Source organism: Pleurodeles waltl, chromosome 3_1 (assembly GCF_031143425.1).
Source record: "Pleurodeles waltl isolate 20211129_DDA chromosome 3_1, aPleWal1.hap1.20221129, whole genome shotgun sequence".
NCBI lineage: Eukaryota > Metazoa > Chordata > Amphibia > Caudata > Salamandridae > Pleurodeles > Pleurodeles waltl.
The window spans coordinates 863,048,209-863,061,162 of NC_090440.1; the positions used below are offsets into that span (position 1 = coordinate 863,048,209).

The window sequence follows — 12,954 nt, forward strand, 5'->3', positions numbered from 1 at the left end:
TCTGCCTCCTTCAGGCACTTGAGGAAATATCGGAAACTACAGATAAAGCGAATCATAATGCATCATCATGAAAAGGGACTTGGTCCTGCTAACTGCACCCCCATAGACTGTTCATACCACCTCTCCTCACTATAAAAAAACAGATGTGGGGGTTCAACGAACCCTTCAGAAGGAAAAGACTAGAATGTAGAGAACATGTTGTGAGGCTGAATGGGCCCCAGTATAGGATCGGGGGGTATTTTATTCGGCCCCAGTGGTCAGTTGAAGAGGGTTGACTCCAACTGGATCAGTGTTCATTGTGACTGAAAACCTGCAAAGGTGTCCGTGATGGTTAGTGAGCCTACTATGCGTTGCTATGCTGATCCAGCGATGGGTGTGTGTAATCAGTGTTCCTGGTTACTTGATTTTCTTTTATTTATAATGTGCTTAGATTAGTCTCCCAATCAGAGACAGGAGTGTATGTCTCTGTCTCCTTCTATTCAAGGACTTTCAATAACGTGCACAAATATTTCCCTGCTTTGCTAACATCCTCTAGCAAGTCAGCAATGGACTTGAGGGTACTTAGAGGGTCCTAGCAGAGTCAATAAGCATTTCCTAGAGCTAATATAGTGTGTTGCCCTCTCTGAGTAAGAAAGAGCGTGCACAAGGAGAGCAAGAATTTGAGGGGCCTTATAGTCTTAAAACTAACTTGTTTTGGGGACATTTTGATCACTGTAAATGAAAGGTGGTACTATTGTTTAATTTAAGATTGCACAAATTATCGAGCTTAGAAGAAAGCAATGTTAAGATGGTCCAGGCAGTATGAAAATCTGTGCATTGTTGGTCCCAGCAAGTATCAGAAATGAGAATTTAACTCACTGAGACATGCTCCTTAGATCCACTCATATTTTGAAACCTATTTCGGGGCCCTTAGCTTTCGTTTGTGACCAGACTATTTGAGATGGATCTGAACTCAAAGATTTAGAAGTGCCCAAAAAAGACTTTGATCTTTTACCATTAGTAATAGTGCTTTGTTTGACCATAACATGATGTTCGAACTGCACGTACAGGTGATGGAGATGGTTGCGTTCAGATAGATGATCAAAAGCTTGGCTGATGGTCCTAACTTTCATATGGTTGACTTGTGCATTTTTGGAGTTCATAGGGCATTAACAGAATCACACTTATTTGGACCGAGAAGTTCCTTGAAGGAAATTTCTAAACTTTGTAATGGCTTCCTTCTTATATGGAATAAGACTAATTTGCTATATCGTTTCCAAAGTTCTTGCTCTGCCTCTTCCGGGTCTTACTTCCACCATATTATTAAGTAATCTAGTCAACTCGGGCACATGATAGTGATGCTGGTTTATGGAAAGTCATTCCAAGCCCAGCTCATTGATGTGGCATTTGCCTATCAACTCCGAGATGTGAAACAGAGGTAGGAACCAAACTTTGACAGCAAAGTAGGTCTTTGAGTGACTACCAGAAGGGGTGGACAAAGTTGCATAGTTTTCTTTTCACATAACATGCAATTCCTGCACGAACTACCATTTTATGCATACCAAACCAGGGTGGATGTTCATGTGAAAATTATATTGTTTTATCACAAGACTAGAAATTATCCTGTGTAACTTTCCCTTATCACAGTCCACTTTACAGTTTCTGTAAGTCATGCAGTGAACATTGCTAGTAAAGTACAACCAGCTCATATCCAGCCTTACAGCTGGTGGAAGACATTTATGCGTGAGCCACCAACCTCATTAGAAAAAGTTATCCCATTGGAGTGAGCAAAATGAAAACAGGAAATTTGTGCAAGCTATGAGTAGACCAGTAATTGGAGTCTATAAGAGATTAAGCTTGTGAGGCAGAAATTACAGGGGTAATCACTAGCAGGTTACCAGAATACTCACCCAGCTTCTGATGCCTGGAACTAAAACCCACTGGGGGAATCATGAAACAAACGTTTGGATGGTCAGCATTTCAGAAGGAACATAACAGGACAATTTTAAGCACTGTCATATAAAGGGCCTTTTGTATTCAATGGTAAATAGTTGATATTCTTAAATTAAGCTATTATTTTTGTATCAAGAGAGGTCTTCTGCATGGCTCTGGTTAGTGTGTTCAACTGTCTAAAGTTACCCATAGCAAGCTGTTGTGTGGTTAATTCCCATGTCAGCACATATGAAAATAATGCATGTGCGCTTGAGCCCTTCCATGATATCTCAGCTGGCTGTAGGCTACTGACAGTGGCAGAAGCAAAATGATTTTAGTTTCAGAACAGACCTAAAGGAAGAGTGCCCTGCTGATCTTTTCTGTGCTTTAACATTTTTCTGCCAGTCCACGACACCTGGGTCCTTCACCCATCCATGTTGGGCACGGATGCTGCGTGCGGTTACTTGTGTACATGAGTGGAAGAAGCATGAAGTATGAATCTAAGCTTCGGACTGCCAGGACAGTCAGCACCATGAAGCATTGTGACTTCGAGACAGTGTCATCTTCACTGGTGCTGGCAGTGAAAACTATTGACCTGTGCATCAGTGCACTCAGTGCAACAGTGCAAACATGTCAGCAAGTCCAGGGAAGAGGCAGAATAACTTTGACACGGTTGGCCCTGTCAAATTCATACATCTTAGGCAGCATGTCCCTGCTGATAGCGGCAGTAGCAGGCTTGCCCTGCTTACAAAGGACTACCCAAACCAACGTAGACGGGCAGATACCAAGATCTTGAACCCACACAAGGGGAGAGGGCGATCTGCTAGAACTACTGAATGATTGTGAGTGAATTGAGCCACAAGAGCTCCCCATAGGGTCACAGAGATTTCCTATCATAGGGCAACGGGGCTATGCTCTTTATCATCATAGACTCTCCGTGGAGTTTGTGGGCATTGCTCCCATTAGTACTGAGAATTAATGCCTACCACTATTTATGATCAGTATTTCTAGTTCTGTGATGCTTATTGAGTGCTGAGTTTCTAATTCCACTCTACCTCCCAGAGTAAACCGCAGACTAGTCAATTATGCTACCTAGAGTAAAAGGCTAAAGAGGTATTCTTGATGATCAGTTTTGGGTCCGATTCTAGGGTTAAGCCCTGGGACACCAGTGGTAAACACCTAGGATTCACTTGAACTGACCCCAGTATCCTCTTATTTCCCCGGGACACCAGAACAAAGTTCCCACAGTTATACTTCTGCAGTATCCTTCCAATCTCTGTTGTATCCTTCAATTCATTCAACCAGAGCAGGCAGGGTGCATTAAAGCAATTCTTTGTTTCTGGCCAGGAATTGTACTAGGATATTTTTAGTGGCTTCATTACTCTGCTCTGCTTACTTACTTTAGAAGACCCTCAACTTTGTTAGACAAGGCCTTGTGCATACCTCATAGATAACATTTGAATATCTAAATGATTTGCTTTTACATTATTGAATATAAGTAATTTCCTTTAGGTAGAATCAACATGCTGGATGGATGTGGCCTCGTGGCCCATCCTGGGATTGCTGTGCCCTGTAGTCTAAATTCCATCCAACAGTCGTACTTGCCTGAATATGCTACAGTAAAGAGGCTCACACATAAGAGGAATTCTTAGAAAATCACCGGTCCTTGAGCTCCTCATAAATTATCTTTGTAGAACCCGGCCAAGATAACTTTCTGCATCTGTTCCTTGAAAGAGGGACTTCTGACATGCAGAAGTTAGATAACTTTCTGCTTCCAAACCTTTTAGAAAAACTAACTCAAGAAAACTTTTCGAAGTACCATTCTTGATTTTGAGTGACAGTTTTGTCTCACTGTGATTCGAGTGGCTTTGAAGGATTACACAGCGGATAAGCTGTTCTGTTTATGTGCTGGATTAGCAGTCATCTTGTATTTGGCCATTGAAATATTGGGGTCTCGGCTTAAGTCAGTAGTGGGGCAAAGTGCTAATAATGGCTTGTGGGGGCACCAACCAAACTGGTCATTGTTTTTCCCCCGCCTCTCTTTACCACGATTAGGATGTATTGCCCTTATTGTGTTTAATATCCTTACCTCATTGTGGCCATCACTGAGCTGAAGCTGGCTCTGGTATCCGATAAAGCTTGCTCACTGGACATACTCATGTACTTGCCCAACCAGGAGTTCAGCCCCGTCCTTCTTTCACCCCTGACCAGGAGAACCGAGGAACAGCCTGAGGTGCTAACAAGATAAATTCTGCTTTCGTGCCCACTCCCCTGCACAGCCCCCCATCTCTACCGTATGAATCTCATAGCTGGGTATGCGTGCTTCCTACTGCACTGTGATTCAGCTTTAGGAGGATATTGGAATAATGTGTTGGCGGGGCAGCACAGTATCACCAAAGTGCATCCGCACCCTGAGAGGATCCTCTCGACTGTTCTAATAGCTTAAAGAGTACCCGTCTGGGCATTAGTGGGACAATATTTGCCCTTCACACTTGTTACCGGTTCTCACTTTTGGCTCAGAGCCTCTGAATCAGTAAAGATAATTATTCTATGAGAAAGTCCTCAATAGGGTTCTATAATGGAGCGCTTTACCCCTTGTCGGTCCAAAAATATGTTACACCTAACCTCATATCTCACCAACTTTAAATACCAAAAGTCAATATTAAGCCACCTCCCACAACCAGAGCTCCCTTTGTTATTGCAACAAAAAGGCACCGCCATCCTTCCGCCTCCCGGCACCAGCTGCAAAGAGTGCAGTGAAGCACCCGCTATCCCAGCTTGAGCGGGAGCGTCAGTAGGGCATAAAGGTAATTTGTATGACTCTGCTTAACTTTAAACAGTGACGCTTCAGTCAAATGCAGAAGCAGACATTAATAAGTATAAAAAAGACACAGTTGTGGGTTGGGCACCAAAGAGTAAGGGAACAACTAAATATGTTTACGGAGATAAAGAGAACTTACAAAAAGCACATGGAGGATGTGAGACGCAAATGGCGTGAGAGCACAAAAGAAGGGAAGAAAGAAAAGAATAAAGAAAGAAAGAAAAAGAGAGCAAAAGGGAACGAATTTTGTAAGGACTGAAACAAAATTTGAATGAAGGAAAGAAAAATAAAAAGAAGAAAAGAAAAGGAAGGAAATAGTATTTTGGGAAACAAATCCTGGTGACCATCATTGAAAGTGTAAGGATCGCACACTTTGCCACTCACTCATCGGCAGTTAGTATAAAGTGGAGGGTATTTTATTTATCTAGCTAATCCCTTGCCAGTCGCCCTGCTCATCACTTTAAAACGCGTTGAAATGCATCCCGATACGGGCAAAGATCCACACAGATTACCAGAACCTGCGTTTTATAACCAACTGAGTCCTACACCGATGTTGCATGTCTTCTTACTGTAAAATTTTGTTTTGCTAACTGTACATTTTAGCATTTTTAAGGACCCCGGTTAACGGTAAAACTGCAAAACACAGTGGCAGCACCCAATTACAAAACAAACATATGCAAAAATCATATATACACAAATGCTAAAACTAATCAGTATGTATTCTAGCTATGCACAGTTTTGTTTCCTCTAAAAATTGATTGAAAACAACCTTGCCGTCTACTAATAATGAAACAATATATAATGTCTCACAATGATCCACAATGCTTTTATCCTGTGAAAACCTACAGTTACATCATCAGCAAAAAGGTAAAAAATTAAGTAAAATAGCACCCACCCAACACAAGTTCTATAAAGTATGTATTTAGACATGGCTCATTCATGTCACATCACCATTACTATTGTAAAACTAAAAATATTGTTAAAGGGAGAAGGGGAGTTAAGAGGCTGGCACCAACTCAGATCTTCTGATTGAACAACATCTGCAAGGGTCTCTAGGAAGCACAGAGGAAAGGGTTGTTTACATCCACTGGTATCAACAGTATCAGCGTCAGGAATCTCAAAGAGGACAAGTATTTCTGTGACTCTTGAACGTATTCTAAAAAATGTTTCTATCTTTGATTGGTTAGGGTGTGTTTCAAGCAACACTACTTTAAATTATGGACTCTTTAATCTGCTGCTTGAGAACTTCCATCAGAAAAGTGGACTTCTACCAACGTGAATCTGACAAAAAAACACCTTCTACCTATGTCTCGAGGATGAGATGAAAAACATTGCAAAACCGCTCGGGGGAAGAGAAGGTAACCAGGGTGGTGTTTTGTTTCATTTTTATTGCTCGCATTTTTTTCAATAATTTCTGTCCTATAATCCTTTCTATCTGACAGTGCCTACAGGCTCGCAAATAATTCCACTTCTTCAGTATAGACCACCAACAATGTGAGAAATTAAATGACATTTTCATGCTTTTCATATAATGGTTTATGGCTTTCTGTAACCCATCTTCATACACTCCAAATATTTACACATCCGGAACTGATGAACAAGGAGGTAAAACGTTAATACTCATATAAAAAGCCAATGGAAAGTGTGGATGCCAGCATTACAAGGCAGGCCTCCTAGTTCCAAAGTAGACAACAAAGTCTAGACGCCATTTCTAGGAGACCCTCATTTTTACCCTTACATGTTTCACGGGAATGGGTCTAACCTTAAGTAAATATGACCTTTCAAACGGTGATGAGGTTTGACCTATAAATCCAACTGTTTCTTGTTGAACTGAGTCAAAGGCTGGATTTCCCTGTGCCCCAAATTTTTTGAGCATGTTCAAATCTCCTAACAACAGAGCCCCATAATCACTGTAGACTCTTACTGAACTACCTGCAAGATGGTGCAGGCCTATAAACACAGTTCTATCTCTCCTAGACCGCTGTAGGTCGCATAACACAATAAGCACGGGCACAGTTTCACCACAGGATTACTGGAAAATTGCTCCTTAGTTCGAATATAACAACCAAAGCTTCCTGCGTTGGCCCCTCTGCAAGCTCGCTCTCCACCAACCATGCACGGCAAAAGGGGTAGCCTCTTACCGACCACACAGCTCAGAGTTAGGAAGCACTGTATAAATGCCACAGGGCACTACAATACCATCTCCCTAGACTTCAATTCCTTCCTCCGCCACTACTGGGAATGTAAAGCAGCATACTACTCTGTCTCTAGTCTGTAAAATCATTGATAGCATCCGACACATGCGCTAATCTGGTCTATTGTATGTGATTTGATGTTTTTGTTACTATCAGATTAAGCTTCAGTAGCTCATTACAAAAAATAGACTCATGTTTTATTCATTACAGTAGCTTATGCATACCTTATAGTGTCCTATATAAACACCTAATAAAAAGGTAAAACAATAAAAACATTATTTTTATGTAATGTAAATATACAATTATGCATGTCAGTGCAGTTTTCCCTCAGATTGGAGGTTTAGATTCATATCTAGTCAAAAGGTCCTTGCTTTGTTTAGCTGTGTCTCCTCCTTCTCTACTATCTTTTTTGGGGACAGACAAGCTCCCAAGTGGCTTTGGAGGGATGGACATCTCAAACTAATGCTCAGCAACTCCACCTGTTGCTTTCTTTAAGGGACGGGCAAGGGCACACATTAAAACCAAGGTCCACACTTGTTCATTACTTCACATTTCAGGGTGTACATATATTTCTTCAACAAGGTGTAAAACCTACCTTGTCTCCATACTTTGATGGCTTTTATGCTCTGGGCGAAGTTGACAATCACTTTATCGTTTTTCCATGTGGTCTCCCCACCTATAAAAAATGTAAACGAATATATCAATATATTTGCCTTTATATTGAAGAAGTCTGCAAGAGGCATCATTTATCTGGTGAGGCCTGCACCTGCTAACAGCACACATGTGAGTGTTAATGCTTAATGCCATGGATGTCAATTGAAGGTAGTCCAGAATAGCAGCTGCTGTCCGTGAATTGTCCAATATGCCACTAACCTTACTACTTCTGACTTCAGGGGTCATGAACTAAGCATGATTCTAATAGCATAGTTTACTTTATTGTGTCTCCATCCCCTTCCCTTCTCTTGGTATCTCGCCAGCGAATACAAACATGTTTATGGGCTAAGATTAGGACAAAATTTCAACCCTGTATTTTCATTTGGGGTCTGAGGATGTGTGAAGCCCTCCCTGTATTTTAATAAGTTATGTCCATAGAGTGGATGTTGTATATGGAGGTAAAGATCAGTGGGTTTGAATCCAAGTTTGACTTGTGGCAGGATCTTGCGTAAATCATTCTCTCTGTACGCTCTGTAGATGCGACTGCTGGGGATGTCGGGGTGAGTTGTTGCCCATGTGGGTTTTCAAAGACTCTTTGACTCCAGCTGAGAGTGATGTCTGTGTCTTCTCTGGAAATGGCGGACAGCCTACCTGCAGTGCAGAACACAGTTGCCTGACTGATCTGTAGTATATCTCTCCCAGGCCTCTGCAAGTCTGGAACAGCTGCCAGAGACTCCCATACCAACAATAAAGCTTTTATTAGTGATTTTCATTGCATCTGGCACCAGACCCATCATCTCGGGAGTGAAATGGGCTTTTCAGTACTCTCTCTTCTATTTGCAGGCACCCAAAACATCACAAGATTTCTGCTTCCCCCGCAGCCTTGAGATATTGCTGGAGGAAGCCCCTTTTAAATTAGTGCCTTTTTCAATGGAAGTTCGAGCCTATTTAATCAGACCTCCTCCATGCATCACTTCACCGTCTAAAGCAGTGGTCCCAAAGTTTTTAATGCTGTGCCCCCCCAGTTGAAAAATAAAAACAATTGGGCCCCCCTCAGAATTTTTCACAATTATTTCATAAAGATGGCAATGTTTAAATATGTTTAGACCTATTTAAACATTGCAATTAAGTACTGTTACCTTTTTAAATATGCAATAACATGCTTCTGCTTAAAACAAAGGCCTGTTATCTGTATAATGCTTATTTTAGCAAGAGTTTGGCGCCCCCCCCCCCCATCACTTGAGGGCCCCCAATTTGAGTAAAGCTGGTGTAGTGGCGGAAGTCTTTATGTTTATATCTTTATAGAAAGAGTGTTAGCTTCAGCCCAGCAGACCTCTAACAGTGGAGTAATTAGAAGAGGCCTCAGAGGAAGGTCGCACTGTCACGTGACAGGAAGTCCTGCAACGTGTCAGTTGTGAAGTGGTCCTTGAATGTAGGTCTGCTCCCTGTTCTATAACTGTCTCCCTGCTCCACGCATATGGTATAAACAGTGCAGTGTTTATATGGCTCAAACACACCTGATGTTATTGTCTCTGTGTGTGTCTGGAGAGAGTGCATTTTGTGAGTCTGGCTGCCCCAGGATCATGACACTAATATTGCACAGTTTATGGCAGGTCTGTGGTCTGGCTGTCAAAAGAACGTGAAACAGACATAGCTAAATGTATAAATACCAATTCAAACCAATTTCCGTTGTTATTGCGTTTCTGTGTGCAATTTCTTTTGTTGTCTCCAGAGTTTAACTCTTGTCAATACTGAACACTGGTAATAAGTAGTTCTGATTGGTAACAATTTACAAAGGCTGCATTATTGAAATAAATATGAACATGAAATATGGTCCTCATTCAATTAATTATCAAAATAAAACAGAGCTAACATAGATTACAAGCTCTCTCCAAAATCTTGGTCTTCTCCAGACTGTGGCACCTTTTGCCAAATCTGCAGGTAGATTGGCATTCGCCTTCTTTAACAGGCTAAGTTTGAGCATGCCAAGTTTTATGTAGATCAATGTAGGGGAACACACGTTGTAGAAGGAGTTCAAAAGAGATGCAATTCTCATTTTCATCCCCATAGGGATTTTTTCTCTATTCTAAATAAAAAACACTCACTGAATGGATTTGCCCTAATCATAGCACGAAATAAGAGCTGCACACAGAAAGCATTTTTTGTGATTTGGTGTAAACTCACTCACTAGTTTTTCAGATATTTGTGTTTAAGCAATTTGAGGGACATGCCTTAAGGCATTACAATTACAGATATACATTGGCCGCTAAACTTGCGAGCATGAAACTTGTGAGTTCAGTCAATTGCATTTGAAATGTTCATTAATTGTAACTGATTAAGAGCTTGAACATTTTTACACCATCTTGGAATTCATGAATTCTCCCGAGCTCGTACATTTCCAGTGAAAAAGAAAATTCACAGAGACATGTCGACATGTTAAGAACTACAAAAGAAGGTAGACAGATACCACGAGATGTGGAGAATTAGCTCAAAATGTGATGAAAAGGCAATTACACGATGAGCGTACGAATTTCAAAACAGTTGATAGCATGCAGCTTCTATTTTGCATTCTGTAATGGGTGCCATTTTCCTAAGGCCATGCAAAAATTTCAAATACACAAAAAACTAAATACTTTGTAACGAAGAGAGAAGTAGAAAGAGGGAGAACAAGAGTTGATTAAGAAAGTCTTAGGTCAGTTAATATGGATAATAAAATGACTTGAGAATAAATACAAACTTCCAACCTTGGAATGGAGGGTTTTAAGAAACGTACTAATAAAAAACATAAACAAGCTTTGTCAATGCCAGTTGACCTAGCTTATACCGGAAAGTACCACTCCATTCATTAGTGACATTAGGCACTCGAGTCATCATACTCGCACTTTCACTCATCCTTGCATTATCACACCTGTTCATCACCCACTCATTCATTTATGCATTCAACCACCTGTCTATCCACAATAACACACCCACACAAACCTAAGATTCAAGAATAAGAGTAGCGAAAAATAAAACACGCCACTGCCTACACACAGTGGGCAAATGTTTGCAACGGAAAATAAAATTAAATGTAGCAGAGGACAACTGTCTTGCAATGGTATTGTACATACTCTATCACTTAAGTTCCATTATGCCACCATATTTATAAGCAATGCGTTGATGTTTTTGGAATGGTAAAACAATATATCACTACAAACAATATCATTCAAAGATGACAGCACGGTTTACAAGCAGTGGCTATCCTGGATGAAGTGATCAGCAAACAAGCAACCCATAAGCACTGTATGAGGAGATGTAGTAAACACTAAAAAACAAAATTGAAAAAAGAAAAGGAAAGAAAAGTCATAGGGGACTTAGCAAATGAGAAAATGGTACACTAAACGACTAGCCCACTAGTCTTGTCACTGAAACACATGCATGATCAGGCAAATGTGCACATTAGCAAAAAAACAAAACAAATTGTGCACCCAAGAAGAGCAACACCGCCTTCTTTTCCAAGGATGGCAAAAACACATAACAAAGGTATTTAAATAGTGTCTTTTTGGAACTGCCCCCATCACTTGGCACACTGCATGCATTATCACTAGACAACACAATAAGAAGACTTTCTGAATACAATGCTTCCTCATACCACACCTTGCTCAGCCTCGTAATAGCACAAGCTCCTCCTAGGTAGTGCACCTCCTATCCCGAACATTCCTGAAGACTTTGTGATAAGTCTTCTAATTGACATACACTCTCACTACTGTAGACCGCGACAAGGCCAACACACACATTGCCACACCAAAACTCATCTGATTAGACCACATATCCTGCTAGTGACTTCTAGACTACTTACCCCAATACACCACAGCACCCTTCATTAGACCCCAAAACGTCCATTCTTCTATGCCATAACATGAAATGAGAGCCACTGAATGACTTTTGGAGTCTAGGAGTATGGTACAAGAGGAAGGGACAAATTCTCTCTGCAAAGAGCGGTGTAACTATTGTTATGGTGTAGGACAAAACACTGGGAAAGGCCTTCCTTACTCGTGATGTGGCTAGTGAACTCCTGGCTTCTTGGTACAAACTGTAGCCTTCATTCTCAAGCAGCGAGGAGGTCAACTCAAGCAGAGGAGATCAATGAGTCACGGGTCGAGTCCTGGCGAGAAAAGAGAAATGGAACCAAGTCAGAACTGCAGACTTATGGCATGAACAGTTTTATATACAGTGCTCACATATAGGCAGGAGAACTCGAGATCAAGTACACAAGTTTATTTGTGATCATTTGATAGACTACACAGAAATTTACAGAAAACATTTATTAGAATATAGAGGGACACATATGTGGGGTACAGTTATAGAATATGGTAACACGCCTCAGCATGTGACAATACTGTCACAGAATGATGCATGGCGTTGATGGAGAATGGGGTAGCGGATAGTGACAGACCGGTGCAGGGCACGTACATGGAGACATGCAGTTAAAGATAGGTGAAAGACACAATTTTAGGACTGTGAAAGGACGTTCGAGAATTTTGTAGGAACCACTGAAAACTAACTCAGAGCACAATTTAAAAAGTGAAGGCCTGAGTTTTACCACACCGTAGGACCATGCCACAAAATGGTGGATGACAAACGTATAGAATGGCGAAGAACAAGCTAATATAAAAGGGCAGTATGGTTATATAATGGTAGAGCGCGTTTGCAAAGTGACTCTGAGATTTTCCACTGTTCCTTACAAAACGGAGACACTTACCTGTCAGGAAAGAACACAACAAGTAAGACCACCTTTCTTCATTGGTCTCATATGTAATGTGGCTACACCGACAACAATCTTTGAAAAGTAGAGTGTTTGCAGTCTGTTTTTGCCTACATCAACCACATGACACCAATGGTGACTTTTTACTCTCTGTATCTATATGGCTGCCACTGGCATCTAATAGAGCTCGTTGTTAACAAAATGGTTTAAAAACAGGACAGTCCGGCTGGCTTTACCAACACTTTTAATTCTCTTGCTGATGTTGCCTCGCCCACCGTATCAGAAGGCATTTCTTTGTATTTCCCTCCGGTCCTATAAAAGGTATATTCCTTCTCTTACCCCTAGCCTCCCTCTAGAGGTGTTACTTCATTGCTTTTTATCCTAGAACCCCTCCTTCGGTGCTTTATCCTTGCCTTTGTGCATGAACAGGTATTTTTAGGGCTTGAATACATAAATAGCAAAATAACAGATGTAAATCATTTGCCGTGCTACAGTAATCAGCAAAAATGATATGCAAATGCACTTTTACAATCCCACAGAGCTAAACAGAATCCATCTGAAGGAGGTATCCCATCAACCCGTCTACTTTACATACTACAAAAAGTGGTTTGTCAATTGGGGCCCAGCGT

General features: G+C 41.1%; 1 protein-coding gene across 6 annotated transcripts in view; it reads right to left on the reverse strand.

Annotated features, from left to right (window-relative positions):
- DLGAP3 (DLG associated protein 3) overlaps positions 1-12,954 on the reverse strand; it is a 1,018,817-nt gene that overhangs the window by 413,247 nt on the left and 592,616 nt on the right. For all 6 annotated transcript variants that reach the window (XM_069223793.1, XM_069223790.1, XM_069223789.1 and 3 more), the window contains exons 3-4: positions 11,614-11,725; positions 7,523-7,603 (exon numbers count right to left, since the gene is read on the reverse strand). The gene's annotated coding sequence lies outside the window, so the exon portion shown is untranslated. The remainder of the gene's footprint in view (positions 1-7,522; positions 7,604-11,613; positions 11,726-12,954) is intronic.